Source organism: Phyllobates terribilis, unplaced genomic scaffold (genome assembly GCF_046119375.1).
Source record: "Phyllobates terribilis strain yellow unplaced genomic scaffold, ASM4611937v1 Scaffold_49__1_contigs__length_9717188, whole genome shotgun sequence".
In the NCBI taxonomy this organism is placed as follows: domain Eukaryota; kingdom Metazoa; phylum Chordata; class Amphibia; order Anura; family Dendrobatidae; genus Phyllobates; species Phyllobates terribilis.
Genome location: NW_027362809.1, coordinates 9374608 through 9393468, shown reverse-complemented (window position 1 = coordinate 9393468; position 18861 = coordinate 9374608). Strand labels below are relative to the sequence as shown.

The 18861-nt window shown below is 57.2% G+C and overlaps 1 protein-coding gene across 1 annotated transcript in view; it reads left to right on the top strand.

Annotated features, from left to right (window-relative positions):
• LOC141191657 (uncharacterized) overlaps window positions 1-18861 on the top strand; it is a 57621-nt gene that overhangs the window by 17583 nt on the left and 21177 nt on the right. The window contains exon 2 of the mRNA XM_073661600.1: window positions 11961-12057. The gene's annotated coding sequence lies outside the window, so the exon portion shown is untranslated. The remainder of the gene's footprint in view (window positions 1-11960; window positions 12058-18861) is intronic.

The window sequence follows — 18861 nt, the reverse complement described above, 5'->3', positions numbered from 1 at the left end:
ACCTCGTACACGTGCGGCTCTGCTCCGTACACCTCGTACACACGAGTCTCTGCTCCGTACAAATGGCTCCGCTTCGTACACCTTGTACACACACGGCTCCGCTCCGTACACCTCGTACATACGCGGCTCTGCTCCGTACACCTCGTACACACACGGCTCGGCTCCGTACGCCTCGTACACACACGGCTCGACTTCGTACGCCTCGTACACACGCGGCTCCGCTCCGTACACCTCGTACACACGCGGCTCTCCTCCGTACACCTCGTACACACGCGGCTCCGCTCCGTACACCCGTAAACGTGCGGCTCCGCTCCGTACACCTCGTACACACGCGACTCCGCTCCGTACACCTCGTACACATGCGGCTCCGCTCCGTACACCCGTAAACGCGCGGCTCCGCTCCGTACACCTCGTACACACGAGGCTCCGCTCCGTACAAATGGCTCCGCTTCGTACACCTCGTACATACGCGGCTCAGCTCCGTACACCTCGTACACACACGGCTCGGCTCCGTACGCCTCGTACACACGCGGCTCGACTTCGTAAGCCTCGTACACCCGCGGCTCCGCTCCGTACACCTCGTACACACGCGGCTCCGCTCCGTACACCCGTAAACGCGCGGCTCCGCTCCGTACACCTCGTACACACGCGGCTCCGCTCCGTACACCCGTAAACGCGCGGCTCCGCTCCATACACCTCGTACACACGCGGCTCTGCTCCGTACACCTCGTACACACGCGGCTCTGCTCCGTACACCTCGTACACGCGCGGCTCCGCTCCATACACCCGTAAACGCGCGGCTCCGCTCCGTACACCTCGTACACACGTGGCTCCGCTCCGTACACCCGTAAACGCGCGGCTCCGCTCCGTACACCTCGTACACACGCGGCTCCGCTCCGTACACCTCGTACACACGCGTCTCCGCTCCGTACACCTCGTACACGTGCGGCTCTGCTCCGTACACCTCGTACACACAGCTCCGCTCCGTACACCTCGTACACACGCGGCTCCGCTCCGTACGCCTCGTACACACGCGGCTCTGCTCCGTACGCCTCGTACACACGCGGCTCTGCTCCGTACACCTCGTACACACGCGGCTCCGCTCCGTACACCTCGTACACACGCGGCTCCGCTCCGTATACCCGTAAACGCGCGGCTCCGCTCCGTACACATGGCTCCGCTCCGTACACCTCGTACACACGCGGCTCTGCTTCGTACACCTCGTACACACGCGGCTCCGCTCCGTACACCCGTAAACACACGGCTCCGCTCCGTACACCTCGTACACACACGACTCTGCTCCGTACACCCGTAAACGTGCGGCTCCGCTCCGTACACCTCGTACACACGCGGCTCCGCTCCGTACACCTCGTACACACGCGGCTCCGCTCCGTATACCCGTAAACGCGCAGCTCCGCTCCGTACACATGGCTCCGCTCCGTACACCTCGTACACACGCGGCTCTGCTTCGTGCACCTCGTACACAAGCGGCTCCGCTCCGTACACCCGTAAACGCGCGGCTCCGCTCCGTACACCTCGTACACACACGACTCTGCTCCGTACACCCGTAAACGTGCGGCTCCGCTCCGTACACCTCGTACACAAGCGGCTCCGCTCCGTACACCTCGTACACAAGCGGCTCCGCTCCGTTCATCTCGTACACACGCGGCTCCGCTCCGTACGCCTCGTACACACGCGCCTCCGCTCCGTACACCCGTAAACGCGCGGCTCCGCTCCGTCCACCTCATACACGTGCGGCTCTGCTCCGTACACCTCGTACACATGCGGATCCGCTCCGTACACCTCGTACACATGCGGCTCCGCTCCGTACACCTCGTACACGCGCGGCTCCGCTCCGTACACCCGTAAACGCGCGGCTCCGCTCCGTACACCTCGTACACACGCGGCTCCGCTCCGTACACCTCGTACACACACGTCTCCGCTCCTCGTTCACGTGCGGCTCTGCTCCGTACACCTCGTACACACGGCTCCACTCCATACACCTCGTACACACGCGGCTCCGCTCTGTACACCCGTAAACGCGCGGCTCCGCTCCGTACACCTCGTACACACGCGGCTCCGCTCCGTACACCTCGTACACATGCGGCTCTCCTCCGTACACCTCGTACACACGCGGCTCCGCTCCGTACACCTCGTACACATGCGGCTCCGCTCCGTACACCCGTAAACGCGCGGCTCCGCTCCGTACACCTCGTACACACGCGGCTCCGCTCCGTACACCTCGTAAACACGCGGCTCCGCTCCGTACACCTCGTACACAGGCGGCTCCGCTCCGTACACCTCGTACACACGCGGCTCCGCTCCGTACACCCGTAAACGCGCGGCTCCGCTCCGTACACACACGGCTCCGCTCCGTACACCTCGTACACGTGCGGCTCTGCTCTTTACACCTCGTACACACGGCTCCGCTCCGTACACCTCGTACACACGCGGCTCCGCTCCGTACACCCGTAAACTCGCGGCTCCGCTCCGTACACCTCGTACACACACGGCTCCGCTCCGTACACCTCGTACACGTGCGGCTCTGCTCTTTACACCTCGTACACACGGCTCCGCTCCGTACACCTCGTACACACGCGGCTCCGCTCCGTACACCTCGTACACACGCGGCTCCGCTCCGCACACCTCGTACACAAGCGGCTCCGCTCCGTTCACCTCGTATACAAGCGGCTCCGCTCCGTACACCTCATACAGACGCGGCTCCACTCCGTACACCCGTAAACGCGCGGCTCCGCTCCGTACACCTCGTACACACACGGCTCCGCTCCGTACACCTCGTACACGTGCGGCTCCGCTCCGTATACCTCGTACACACGGCTCCGCACCGTACACCTCGCACACGTGCGGCTCCGCCCCGTACACCTCGTACACAAGCGGCTCCACTCCGTACACCTCGTACACAAGCGGCTCCGCTCCGTACACCTCGTACACACGCGGCTCCGCTCCATACACCTCGTACACACGCGGCTCCGCTCCATACACCCGTAAACGCGCGGCTCCGCTCCGTACACCTCGTACACACACGGCTCCGCTCCGTACACCTCGTACACACGCGGCTCCGCTCCATACACCTCGTACACACGCGGCTCCGCTCCATACGCCCGTAAACGCGCGGCTCCGCTCCGTACACCTCGTACACACACGGCTCCGCTCCGTACACCTCGTACACGTGCGGCTCTGCTCCGTACGCCTCGTACACACGCGGCTCCGCTCCGTACGCCTCGTACACACGCGGCTCCGCTCCGTACGCCTCGTACACACGCGGCTCCGCTCCGTACGCCTCGTACACACGCGGCTCCGCTCCGTACGCCTCGTACACACGCGGCTCCGCTCCGTACACCTCGTACACATGGCTCCGCTCCGTACACCTCGTACACACGCGGCTCCGCTTCGTACACCTCGTACACACGCGGCTCCGCTCCGTACACCTCGTACACACGCGGCTCCGCTCCGTATACCCGTAAACGCGCGGCTCCGCTCCGTACACATGGCTCCGCTCCGTACACCTCGTACACACGCGGCTCCGCTCCGTACACCCGTAAACACACGGCTCCGCTCCGTACACCTCGTACACAAGCGGCTCCGCTCCGTACACCTCGTACACACGCGGCTCTGCTCCGTACACCCGTAAACGTGCGGCTCCGCTCCGTACACCTCGTACACAAGCGGCTCCGCTCCGTACACATGGCTCCGCTATGTACACCTCGTACACACACGGCTCCGCTCCGTACATCTCGTACATACGCGGCTCTGCTCCGTACACCTCGTACACACGCGTCTCCGCTCCGTACACCTCGTACACGTGCGGCTCTGCTCCGTACATATCGTACACACGGCACCGCTCAGTACACCTCGTACACACGCGGCTCCGCTCCGTACACCTCGTACACACGCGGCTCCGCTCCGTACGCCTCGTACACACGCGGCTCCGCTCCGTACGCCTCGTACACGTGCGGCTCCGCTCCGCACACCTCGTACACGTGCGGCTCTGCTCCGTACACCTTGTACACACGCGGCGCGGCTCCGTTCCGTACACCTCGTAGACGTGCGGCTCCGCTCCGTACACCTCGTACACGTGCGGCTCCGCTCCGTACACCTCGTACACGTGCGGCTCCGCTCCGTACACCTCGTACACGTGCGGCTCCGCTCCGTACACCTCGTACACGTACGGCTCCGCTCCGTACACCTCGTACACGTACGGCTCCGCTCCGTACACCTCGTACACGTGCGGCTCCGCTCCGTACACCTCGTACACGTGCGGCTCCGCTCCGTACACCTCGTATACGTGCGGCTCCGCTCCGTACACCTCGTACACGTGCGCCTCTGCTCCGTACACCCCGTACACGTGCGGCTCCGCTCCGTACACCTCGTACACACGCGGCTCCTCTCCGTACACCTCGTACACACGCGGCTCCGCTCCGTACACCTCGTACACGCGCGGCTCCGCTCCGTACACCTCGTACACGCGCGGCTCCGCTCCGTACACCTCGTACACACGCGGCTCCGCTCCGTACACCTCGTACACACGCGGCTCCGCTCCGTACACCTCGTACACACGCGGCTCCGCCCCGTACACCTCGTACACACGCGGCTCCGCTCCGTACACACACGGCTCCGCTCCGTACACCTCGTACACGTGCGGCTCTGCTCTTTACACCTCGTACACACGGCTCCGCTCCGTACACCTCGTACACGTACGGCTCCGCTCCGTACACCTCGTACACGTGCGGCTCCGCTCCGTACACCTCGTATACGTGCGGCTCCGCTCCGTACACCTCGTATACGTGCGGCTCCGCTCCGTACACCTCGTACACGTGCGGCTCTGCTCCGTACACCCCGTACACGTGCGGCTCCGCTCCGTACACCTCGTACACACGCGGCTCCTCTCCGTACACCTCGTACACACGCGGCTCCGCTCCGTACACCTCGTACACGCGCGGCTCCGCTCCGTACACCTCGTACACGCGCGGCTCCGCTCCGTACACCTCGTACACACGCGGCTCCGCTCCGTACACCTCGTACACACGCGGCTCCGCTCCGTACACCTCGTACACACGCGGCTCCGCCCCGTACACCTCGTACACACGCGGCTCCGCTCCGTACACACACGGCTCCGCTCCGTACACCTCGTACACGTGCGGCTCTGCTCTTTACACCTCGTACACACGGCTCCGCTCCGTACACCTCGTACACGTACGGCTCCGCTCCGTACACCTCGTACACGTGCGGCTCCGCTCCGTACACCTCGTATACGTGCGGCTCCGCTCCGTACACCTCGTATACGTGCGGCTCCGCTCCGTACACCTCGTACACGTGCGGCTCTGCTCCGTACACCCCGTACACGTGCGGCTCCGCTCCGTACACCTCGTACACACGCGGCTCCTCTCCGTACACCTCGTACACGCGCGGCTCCGCTCCGTACACCTCGTACACGCGCGGCTCCGCTCCGTACACCTCGTACACGCGCGGCTCCGCTCCGTACACCTCGTACACGCGCGGCTCCGCTCCGTACACCTCGTACACGCGCGGCTCCGCTCCGTACACCTCGTACACGCGCGGCTCCGCTCCGTACACCTCGTACACGCGCGGCTCCGCTCCGTACACCTCGTACACGCGCGGCTCCGCTCCGTACACCCGAAAACGAGCGGCTCCGCTCCGTACACACACGGCTCCGCTCCGTACACCTCGTACACGTGCGGCTCTGCTCTTTACACCTCGTACACACGGCTCCGCTCCGTACACCTCGTACACACGCGGCTCCGCTCCGTACACCCGTAAACGCGCGGCTCCGCTCCGTACACCTCGTACACACGCGGCTCCGCTCCGCACACCTCGTACACGTGCGGCTCTGCTCCGTACACCTTGTACACACGCGGCGCAGCTGCGCTCCGTACACCTCGTAGACGTGCGGCTCCGCTCCGTACACCTCGTACACGTGCGGCTCCGCTCCGTACACCTCGTACACGTGCGGCTCCGCTCCGTACACCTCGTACACGTGCGGCTCCGCTCCGTACACCTCGTATACACGCGGCTCTGCTCCGCACACCTTGTACACGTACGGCTCCGCTCCGTACACCTCGTACACGTGCGGCTCCGCTCCGTACACCTCGTACACGTGCGGCTCCTCTCCGTACACCTCGTACACACGCGGCTCCGCTCCGTGCACCTCGTACACACGCGGCTCCACTCCGTACACCCGTAAACGCGCGGCTCCGCTCCGTACACCTCGTACACACGCGGCTCTGCTCCGTACACCTCGTACACACGCGGCTCCGCACACCCGTAAACGCGCGGCTCCGCTCCGTACACCTCGTACACACGCGGCTCCCCTCCGTACACCTCGTACACACACGGCTCTGCTCCGTACACCCGTAAACGCGCGGCTCCGCTCAGTACACCTCGTACACACGAGTCTCTGCTCCGTACAAATGGCTCCGCTTCGTACACCTTGTACACACACGGCTCCGCTCCGTACACCTCGTACATACGCGGCTCTGCACGCCTCGTACACACGCGGCTCGACTTCGTACACCTCGTATACACGCGGCTCCGCTCCGTACACCTCGTACACACGCGGCTCCGCTCCGTACACCCGTAAACGTGCGGCTCCGCTCCGTACACCTCGTACACAAGCGGCTCCACTCCGTACACCTCGTACACAAGCGGCTCCGCTCCGTACACCTCGTACACACGCGGCTCCGCTCCATACACCTCGTACACACGCGGCTCCGCTCCATACACCCGTAAACGCGCGGCTCCGCTCCGTACACCTCGTACACACACGGCTCCGCTCCGTACACCTCGTACACACGCGGCTCCGCTCCATACACCTCGTACACACGCGGCTCCGCTCCATACACCCGTAAACGCGCGGCTCCGCTCCGTACACCTCGTACACACACGGCTCCGCTCCGTACACCTCGTACACGTGCGGCTCTGCTCCGTACACCTCGTACACACGCGGCTCCGCTCCGTACGCCTCGTACACACGCGGCTCCGCTCCGTACGCCTCGTACACACGCGGCTCCGCTCCGTACGCCTCGTACACACGCGGCTCCGCTCCGTACGCCTCGTACACACGCGGCTCCGCTCCGTACACCTCGTACACATGGCTCCGCTCCGTACACCTCGTACACACGCGGCTCCGCTTCGTACACCTCGTACACACGCGGCTCCGCTCCGTACACCTCGTACACACGCGGCTCCGCTCCGTATACCCGTAAACGCGCGGCTCCGCTCCGTACACATGGCTCCGCTCCGTACACCTCGTACACACGCGGCTCCGCTCCGTACACCCGTAAACACACGGCTCCGCTCCGTACACCTCGTACACAAGCGGCTCCGCTCCGTGCACCTCGTACACACGCGGCTCCACTCCGTACACCCGTAAACGCGCGGCTCCGCTCCGTACACCTCGTACACACGCGGCTCTGCTCCGTACACCTCGTACACACGCGGCTCCGCTCCTTACACCTCGCACACGTGCGGCTCCGCTCCGTACGCCTCGTACACACGCGGCTCCGCTCCGTACGCCTCGTACACACGCGGCTCTGCTCCGTACACCCGTAAACGCGCGGCTCCGCTCCGTACGCCTCGTACACACGCGGCTCCGCTCCGTACACCTCGTACACGCGCGGCTCCGCTCCGTACACCCCGTACACACGCGGCTCCGCTCCGTACACCTCGTACACACGCTGCTCCGCCCCGTACACCTCGTACACACGCGGCTCCGCCCCGTACACCTCGTACACGTGCGGCTCTGCTCCGTACACCTCGTACACACGCGGCTCCGCTCAGTACACCTCGTACACACGAGTCTCTGCTCCGTACAAATGGCTCCGCTTCGTACACCTTGTACACACACGGCTCCGCTCCGTACACCTCGTACATACGCGGCTCTGCTCCGTACACCTCGTACACACACGGCTCGGCTCCGTACGCCTCGTACACACGCGGCTCGACTTCGTACACCTCGTACACACGCGGCTCCGCTCCGTACACCTCGTACACACGCGGCTCCGCTCCGTACACCCGTAAATGTGCGGCTCCGCTCCGTACACCTCGTACACACGCGACTCCGCTCCGTACACCTCGTACACATGCGGCTCTGCTCCGTACACCCGTAAACGCGCGGCTCCGCTCCGTACACCTCGTACACACGAGGCTCCGCTCCGTACACCTCGTACACACGAGGCTCCGCTCCGTACAAATGGCTCCGCTTCGTACACCTCGTACATACGCGGCTCTGCTCCGTACACCTCGTACACACACGGCTCGGCTCCGTACGCCTCGTACACACGCGGCTCGACTTCGTAAGCCTCGTACACACGCGGCTCCGCTCCGTACACCTCGTACACGTGCGGCTCCGCTCCGTACACCTCGTACACACGCGGCTCCGCTCCGTACACCTCGTACACACGCGGCTCCGCTCCGTACACCTCGTACACGTGCGGCTCTCCTCCGTACACCCGTAAACGCGCGGCTCCGCTCCGTACACCTCGTACACACGCGGCTCCGCTCCGTATACCCGTAAACGCGCGGCTCCGCTCCGTACACATGGCTCCGCTCCGTACACCTCGTACACACGCGGCTCCGCTCCGTACACCCGTAAACACACGGCTCCGCTCCGTACACCTCGTACACACACGGCTCTGCTCCGTACACCCGTAAACGTGCGGCTCCGCTCCGTACACCTCGTACACAAGCGGCTCCGCTCCGTTCGCCTCGTACACACGCGGCTCCGCTCCGTTCGCCTCGTACACACGCGGCTCCGCTCCGTTCGCCTCGTACACACGCGCCTCCGCTCCGTACACCTTGTACACACGCGGCTCCGCTCCGTACGCCTCGTACACACGCGGCTCCGCTCCGTACACATGGCTCCGCTATGTACACCTCGTACACACACGGCTCCGCTCCGTACATCTCGTACATACGCGGCTCTGCTCCGTACACCTCGTACACACGCGTCTCCGCTCCGTACACCTCGTACACGTGCGGCTCTGCTCCGTACACATCGTACACACGGCGCCGCTCAGTACACCTCGTACACACGCGGCTCCGCTCCGTACGCCTCGTACACACGCGGCTCCGCTCCGTACGCCTCGTACACACGCGGCTCCGCTCCGTACGCCTCGTACACACGCGGCTCCGCTCCGTACGCCTCGTACACGTACGGCTCCGCTCCGTACACCTCGTACACGTACGGCTCTGCTCCGTACACCTCGTACACGTGCGGCTCCGCTCCGTACACCTCGTATACGTGCGGCTCCGCTCCGTACACCTCGTACACGTGCGGCTCCGCTCCGTACACCTCGTACACGTACGGCTCCGCTCCGTACACCTCGTACACGTACGGCTCCGCTCCGTACACCTCGTACACGTACGGCTCTGCTCCGTACACCTCGTACACGTGCGGCTCCGCTCCGTACACCTCGTACACGTGCGGCTCTGCTCCGTACACGTGCGGCTCCGCTCCGTACACCTCGTACACACGCGGCTCCGCTCTGTACACCTCGTACACACGCGGCTCCGCTCCGTACACCTCGTACACGTGCGGCTCCGCTCCGTACACCCGTAAACGCGCGGCTCCGCTCCGTACACATGGCTCCGCTCCGTACACCTCGTACACACGCGGCTCTGCTTTGTACACCTCGTACACACGCGGCTCCGCTCCGTACACCCGTAAACACACGGCTCCGCTCCGTACACCTCGTACACAAGCGGCTCCGCTCCGTACACCTCGTACACACACGGCTCTGCTCCGTACACCCGTAAACGTGCGGCTCCGCTCCGTACACCTCGTACACAAGCGGCTCCGCTCCGTTCGCCTCGTACACACGCGGCTCCGCTCCGTACGCCTCGTACACACGCGCCTCCGCTCCGTACACCTTGTACACACGCGGCTCCGCTCCGTACGCCTCGTACACACGCGGCTCCGCTCCGTACACATGGCTCCGCTATGTACACCTCGTACACACGCGCCTCCGCTCCGTACACCTTGTACACGCGCGGCTCTGCTCCGTACACCTTGTACACGCGCGGCTCTGCTCCGTACACCTCGTACACGCGCGGCTCCGCTCCGTACACCTCGTACACACACGGCTCTGCTCCGTACACCTCGTACACACGCGGCTCCGCTCCGTGCACCTCGTACACACGCGGCTCCGCTCCGTACACCTGTCTCCTTGGGCAGTTCCTTTGAGCTCATGATTCTCATTTGGTCTGACATGCACTGTGAGCTGTGGGGTCTTATACAGACAGGTGTGCGCCTTTCCAAATCAAGTCCTATCAGTTTAATTAAACACAGCTGGACTCCAATGAAGGAGTAGAACCATCTCAAGGAGGATCACAAGGAAATGGACAGCATGTGACTTAAATATGAGTGTCTGAGCAAAGGGTCTGAATACTTATGACCATGTGATATTTCAGTTTTTCTTTTTTAATAAATTTGCAAATATTTCTACATTTCTGTTTTCTTTCAGACAAGATGGGGTGCAGAGTGTACTTTAATGAGAAAAAAAATGAACTTTTTAGAATTTACCAAATAGCTGCAATGAAACAGAGTGAAAAATTTAAAGGAGTCTGAATACTTTCTGTACCCACTGTATATATTATTTTCCCTAGCGGGGGTTTCCGGTTCTTCCCCCTAGGATGCAAGTCCTCCTGACAAAGTTTATCAAGGCTCGCTGGGCCGCCATCACTTCAACCAGCCTTGCCCTGCTTGTTGTAGTAGCCTGGACCAACCCCTGTACCATATGTCAGTGCTGGAAGCAGCAGCCTGGCTCACTTGCGCCTCCCACTCTTAACTGTAGCCGTATACTCCCGAGAGGAATCTCCTCGCGGATCTTCGGTGCTTATCCAACTGTGGGCATTTCTCATACCCGAAGTACTGGGGTCTAGTTCTCTGGCCTTGACTGGCGTAGCTATGACTTCGGCTCTTGACCGGCGCAGGTCTGGTTCTTGGGCTTTAGCTAGCATAGACTGGATTCTGGGACTCATCTGGCACCGGCCGGGTTCTGCTTCCCGGCGCACCACAACGCGCTGCCTTGGGTTTTACCACGGCCTGGTTCCTCGGCTTCAGATTCCCCTGCACATATCGTGCTCGATTCTTTGCTTGGCAACAAATCTGCTCCCATTTTGGGGAGCTGGCCTTTTATGTCAAGAAACTGGATCATCAAAGTCACCTTACCTGGTGAACCATCTAGACTCCTTCCTGAAACTCGATCTCTTCCCATTGGTTCTGGAGGGTTCCGCTTGGACGACAGATGGCAATCTTCTTATACAAATGCTGCACAACACTGAGGATTTTCTCTTTTTATGGCGCACAATCTTACACTCCTTATGCAGTATGTATGATGCCCCTCACACAGTATAATGTTCCTACAGTACTGCCATCTCTCATACAAAAGATAATATTTCCATAGTTCCACCATCCGCCCCACACACAGTATAATGTTTCCACTGTACCACCATCCCTCACACACATTATAATATTCCCACTGTACCACCATTCCCACCACACACAGTATAATGTTCCCACAGTACTAGCATTCCCCTAGCACAAAGTTTAATGTTCCCACAATACCACCATCCTTCCATGCACATTGTAATGTTTCCTGAGGACTGCCATCCCCCACTAACAGTGTAATGTTCCCACAGTACTGCCACCTCCCCACACACAGTAAAATTTTCCCACAGTACTGCCTCCTACATACACAATATGGTACTATCTACCCCACGGCTAATTAATAAATACTTACTTAGCCCCATTCTTGGTGCAGATGCTAATAAACCCAGGACCTATGAGATATTTGCGTATTACCAAATTACTGTAGGGGTAAATAAACCCTAAATAAAGGATTAAAAGCATTAAAACATGATTTATCTTTAAAAGTGGTAGATCAATTTAAAATTTCGCCATATCTCCACTATGACTGCAGGAAGAAAGAGCAAGAAGCTGTTAAGATTTTGGACATAGAAGTGGCCAATTTATTGGTACCTATTGGACCTATGGTGCTAAAGCAAAGGCTTTAAAAGGTAAGTGACTCCATTTTTTATTGCATTATAACTAGTGTTGAGCGATACCTTCCGATATCGGGAAATATCGGATCGGATTGGATCGGACCGATACCCAAAAAGTATCGGATATCGCCGATTCTGATACCGGAAACCAATGCAAGTCAATGGGACAGAAATATCGGAATGAAAATAAACCCTTTCTTTCCTTGTAGGTTAATTCTACATGAAGGAAAACAACTAAGAATAATGTAGAATGTATTGGGGGAGGTGGGGGAGACAATAAAGGCATGGAGGTTTAGCCCAATCAAATGGAATAGCAGGAATTAATATATTTTTTAAGACGTTCTGAGTTACGAAATATTGACTATGTTAAGTATTTTTATATTTTGTCAGATATTTATGTTTCATTACTTCCATGCTCTTCACCTTCTTTTTTAGTTCTCCCACACTCTCTCCTTCATCATCCTCAGCATCAGCATCTTTTTCATCTTCTTCTTCTTCACCTTCTTCATCTTCTTCTTCTTCACCTTCTTTTTATTATTCTTTTTTTTTACATTCTTCATATTCTTCTTATTCAACTATTAATCTTCTTCATATTCTACTTCTTCATCTTCATCATATTCTTATTTGTGGCAGGCATTCCTGTAGTTGTTATCTATAAAAGTTTGAACATTACACCTTTCGTTCTGCGTGTCACAAAAGATTTACAACAGGATTTGTCTGCGTTCAGTTTGGCCTGCAGCAGCAGGTCTTTTCCAGGGGCACCACGAGGAGAAACGGACTCACCCCCATACACTGCTTAGTCATCTTCTGCTTATAATTTAGATATTATCTTTTGTTCTGATTTTTTGTCTTATGCTTAATGTTCTTCCGCTTTTTGTTCTGCAGCTTCTTGTACTTCTGCTTCTTGGTTTTCTGTCTCTTGTTCTTCTGTATCTTGGTGGTTGTCTTCTTCTTCTTTATCCTCTTGGTCAACTTCTTCAGGGTCATCTTCTTGGTCTTCTTCGGGGTGGTCTTCAGGGTCGTCGTCTTCGGGATCCTCGTCTTCATGGTCGTCGTCTTCGGGGTCCTCGTCTTCTTCGGGTTGGTCTTCAGGGTCCTCGTGTTCAGGGTTGTCGTCTTCGGGGTCCTCGTCTTCTTCGGGGTCGTCTTCAGGATCCTCGTCTTCAGGGTTGTCGTCTTCGGGGTCCTCGTCTTCTTCGGGTTGGTCTTCAGGGTCCTCGTCTTCAGGGTCCTCGTCTTCAGGGTCCTCGTCTTCAGGGTCCTCGTCTTCAGGGTCCTCATCTTCGGGGTCCTCGTCTTCAGGGTCCTCGTCTTCGGGGTCCTCGTCTTCGGGGTCCTCGTCTTCAGGGTCCTCGTCTTCTTCGGGTTGGTCTTCAAGGTCCTCGTCTTCGGGGTCCTCGTTTTCAGGGTCCTCGTCTTCGGGGTCCTCGTCTTCTTCGGGGTGGTCTTCAGGGTCCTCATCTTCAGGGTCCTCGTAAGGGAGATCCAGAGTGATTACCAAGAACCATTTCAAAAAGCTTGAACTTGGAAATGTAGCAGAAGGTACAGCTACCGAGGACCAGCTGACGGTACTGGAATTCAGTTACTAAGCAGGAGGTACCTGTGCCAGAAAGCACTACCAAGGGCCAGCAGACGTTGGTGGAACTTGGATACCGAGAAGGAGGCACCTAAGCCAAAGGCACTGCCGAGAACCAGCTGACGGTACTGGAACCCGGATGGGTAGTAGAAGGTACAAGAGCAAATGGAACTAACGAGGACCAGCTGACGGTACTGGAACCCGGATGGGTAGCAGAAGGTACAAGAGCCAATGGAACTACCGAAGACCAGCTGACGGTACTGGAACTCGGTTACTAAGCAGGAGGTACCTGTGCCAGAAAGCAGTACCAAGGACCAGCAGACGTTGGTGGAACTTGGATACCGAGAAGGAGGCACCTAAGCCAAAGGCACTGCCAAGAACCAGCTGACGGTACTGGAACCCGGAGGGGTAGCAGAAGGTACCCATGTAAAAAAAAAGTTTCAAGGCCGCAAACCGGCCGCAGTTACCAAAACCCACAGTCCTACAGGGGGTGCTTGTCCTATTGGCACTATGGAACCAGCCTTCATTGCCAGATCCCGCAGCCCACATAGGAGTCACCTAAACTGCAGGCACCATAGAGTCGGCTAACCCGACCGCAACACGACAGGACAATGCATTGGAGGCAAAGTGACGTTGACACTACCCGGAAACAGCTGGCGTGCTGGAACCAGGCTGGGCAGGAGGGAGTACCCGTGCCAAAGACACTGCTGGGAAACAGCTGGAACCCAGGGTAAATAATAAAAACAGAGTGGAGCCAGAGGCGTAATTGGAGCAACTTTAAAATCTGTAGTAGCGTGAATGTGGACAGAGCAGGAGAAATTGCCGGACACACAGCTGGGGATCAGCTGACGTTACTGAACCCCAATAACACTGGAGCAAGCGTTGACTGTGCAGACGGCACTTCTGAGCAGCAACTAGCGGTATTGGAGCCCAGGGTAAATACTAAAAACAGAGGAGCCAGAGGTGTAATTGGAGCAAGTTTTAAATCAGTAGTACAGTGGATGTGGACAAAGCAGGAGAATTTGCCGGACACACAGCTGGGGATCAGCTGACGTTACTGAACCCCAATAACACTGGAGCAAGTGTTGACTGTGCAGACGGCACTTCTGAGCAGCAACTAGCGGTATTGGAGCCCAGGGTAAATACTAAAAACAGAGGAGCCAGAGGTGTAATTGGAGCAACTTTAAAATTTGTAGTAGTGTGAATGAGGACAGAGCAGGAGAAATTGACGTCCGCACAGCAGGGGTACAGCTGACGTTACTGAGCCCCAATAACCCGGCAGCAAGTGTTGACTGTGCAGACGGCACTTCTGAGCGCCAACTGGCGGTGTTGGAGCTCAGGGATTACAGTTCAGGTGGTAGAAACATGAACACAACAGGAGACCTGGATACTGTTGCCAACCAATTACTTATTCTGGAAGAGGACTGGCAAATTCATGAGAGATCCAGGCCTTGTTCATTTTGAGAAAAGTAAGCCGGTCAACGTTATCGGAGGATAGTCGCATGCGACGGTCTGTTAGTACACCACCTGCGGCACTAAAGACGCGTTCCGATAATACACTAGCAGCAGGGCAAGCTAGCACCTCCAATGCATACTGACTAAGCTCTGGCCATGTATCCAGCTTACAGACCCAAAACTTGAAGGGAGAAGAGCCGTCTGGGAGTACACTGAGAGGGCAAGACATGTAGTCTGTCACCATCTGACGAAAACGTTGCCTCCTGTTGACTGGAGCCGTCTGTGATGGTGTAGACATTTGTGGCGGTGGGGACACAAAACTTTGCCACATTTGGGCCATACTGGTCTTGCCTTGTGCTGAGGCTCTGCTTCTGCTCCCTCTTTGTGCAGAGCTTCCTCCACTGCCTCGAAGCACTGAGCTGCTTTGTAAAGCACTAGCAGCACTGCTCTCGGTTGGAATGGAGAACATGATGGAATGCACCAGTGCGTCTTGGTACTCCCGCATTTTACGCTCCCGGTTCAATGGTGTTATGAGGCTTTGTAAGTTGTCCCGGTAGCGAGGATCTAGGAGGGTGGACACCCAATAATCAGCCGTGTTGAGAATGTGGGCGATGCGGCGGTCATTTCTCAGGCACTGCAGCATGAAATCAACCATGTGCTGCAGACTGCCAACTGGCCAAGAAACGCTGTCCCCTGCTTGAGGCGTGATCTCTGCCTGCTCTGCATCACCCCACCCTCGCTCTAGATACTGACTACTAGAGCATTGTGTACCTCCCTCCTCTGGACAGATGTCTTCCTCATCCATTGACTCCTCCTCATCCTCCTCACAAAGTGTCCCCTGCCTAGGTCTTTGTGAGGAACCACGTTGCGCAGACTGTAGAGAATCAGATGGCATTTGTGACTCCTCATCCTCCACTTCCAAAACCTTGTCCCTTAGTGCTTGCAGTGTTTTTTCAAGCAGGCAGATAAGGGGGATAGTCATGCTGACTAGTGCATCATCTGCACTCGCCATCCTTTTGGAATAATCGAAGGCATGCAAAACGTGGCAAATGTCCTTCAAAGAGGCCCACTCAGTGGTGGTGAAGTGTGAACGGCGCGCACTGCGACTTTTTTGCGCCTGCTGCAGCTGGTACTCCATTACTGCTGCCTGCTGCTCACACAACCTCTCCAACATATGTAACGTTGAATTCCACCTGGTGGGTAGGTCACATATGATGCGATGTTCCATAAGACGTAATCGGCGCTGCAGAGCTGCAATGCCTGATCTTGCGTTGCTGGAACGCCGCAAGTGAGCGCACTCTATGCGGACCTTGTGAAGCAGTGCATCAAGATCCGGATAGTCCCTCAAAAAACTCTGCACAACCAAGTTGAGCACATGTGCCAGACATGGGATGTGAGTGAAGTTGCCTAGGCCCAGAGCTGCCACCAGATTTCGGCCATTGTCACACACTACCATGCCTGGCTGGAGATTCGCTGGCACAAACCACACGTCGCTCTACTGCTTGATGGCATTCCAGAGCTCCTGTGCTGTGTGGCTTCGATTCCCCAAAGAAATTAATTTTAATACGGCCTGTTGACGTTTGGCCACAGCTGTGCTCATATCGGTCATCATAACAGGTAACCGTTCACGGGTCGATGTGGAGGTAGACCGTGACGGCTCCTGCAGCGCTGATTCAGAGGAACTGGAGTATGAGGAGGAGTCAATGTGTACAGACTGGATTCCTGCAGTCCTTGGAGTTGGCAGAACACGTACAGCGCCACTCTCAAGATCTGTACCCGGCTCCACAACATTTACCCAATGGGCAGTGAGGGAAAGGTATCGTCCCTGTCCATGCTTACTGGTCCACGCATCGGTGGTCAGGTGGACCTTGCTACTGACGGCGTTTTGTAGCGCATGTTTAATTTTTCCCTCCACATGATGTTGCAGGGCAGGGACGGCTTGCCTGCTGAAATAAAAGCGGCTGGGCACGTTGTATTGTGGGACTGCCAATGCCATAAAGTTACGGAAGGTGTCAGTCTCCACCAGCCTGAATGATAGCATTTCAAGGGCCAGTAGTTTAGCAATGCCAGCATTCAGAGCCTGTGCTCGGGGGTGGTTTGCCGAGTATGGGCGCCTTTTCTCCCATGCCTGTGCTAACGATGGCTGTAGACTGGCCTGGGAGTGTGAGGATGACAGGGAAAGTGGTGCTGTGGGTGGAATTACACTGTGTCTCTGTACAACAGTGCCAGAGATTCTTCCATGGCGATCCTGTGAGGAAGCCGAACCAGCTGTGTGTGAGCTGGAGGAAGAGGCTACAACACGAGCTGAAGAGGTATTAGGTGGCACTGTAGGTTGGCCTAGGTCTTCAGTGTGTTTTTGTAACTCCACCACGTGCTTGGTCCGCACATGTTTCCACATATTTGTGGTATTGAGGTTACTGACACTTTTCCCTCTTTTCACCTTCTGATTACACTGCTTGCATTTGACAAAGCAAATGTCATCTGCAACTGTGTCAAAAAAGGACCAGGCACTGCAAGTCTTGGGAGCGTCCGCTCTGGATTTTGGAAGAGCCATGCTCCTAATGGGTGCCTAAGTGGAGGCTACAGGCAACCAAGTCTGCCCCCTCCCTATCCCTCCTTTTTGGGCTGTTTGGGGAATCTCTTCCTCAGAGCTGCTCCCACCACCTTCCTGTCCCTCACACCATGATGGGTCAAGGACCTCATCATCTACACCACCCTCTTCAAACAACTGCTTCTCCTGGGTAGTCTCGACAGCACAGTACGCACCAGAAAGAGGCACCTGAGTCTCATCATCAGATGCATACTGAGGTGTGCTGCTGACCATAGGCACTGGCCCACCCGCCTCTTCAGATTCAGAGAGACAAAACGGTTGCGCATCACTGCATACTACCTCTTCTTCAAATTCTCGAATTCTGCTTGGCTGGCCCCCTCTTTCCAAGCCAAGAGATTCAGAGAACAGAAGTAGAGATGGCTCCTGTCCAGGGCTCTCTGACTGCCTGGGCAATTTGGCAGGTGGTGAAGAGACAGATGGGTGCTCTTCAGTGCTCTGGACCTGAGAGGATCTGGAACTAATTGAAGTCGATGCGTTAGCTGCCATCCATCCGACAACGGCTTCAATTTGGTCCTCTCGCAGTAGTGGGGTACGGCTAGCTCCTACAAAGCTGCGCATAAAGGACTGTTCCCTGGTAAAACTGGGGGATGCTGAGTCACTGGTGCCCGCAGCAGGCACAGAATCCCCACGTCCTCTCCCTGCAGGCACAGAATCCTCACGTCCTCTCCCTGCAGAAACTCCACGACCACGACCACTCCCTGCCTACTTCATCTTGGTAGTCTGATAAAGATAGGCAGAAAAGTACTAAGGCCTTAGTATGCTTATTCCTGAACAGCTGCTAACATGTATAAGAAACACTAATTTTATAAAGTATGGACTAGACTTTAATATGAGCTAATGTGGCCTACACAACTGTAAAGTGGAGTGTTTGGTGAACTTTATTTAGTTTTTTTTGTCACAAAAAGACACTGGATGTGCCCAAAGATGTAATACCGATAGTATCACAAACTTTTTGTAGCTATTACAATGTAGGAAGGTAACCTACAATGCAATAGATGAGGCTACAAAAAATAGGCTAATACTAATCTGGCTAGGGCTGCAGGGCGCAATGCTGCAGAAAGGCTCCTCTAACTACTCCTATATAGTGTGTTTGGAACCAATTTAGCTGAATACGGATGGAACCACCACACTAATAGGAGATATCAGGAAAAATTATGAATTGTCAAAAAAGGACAAT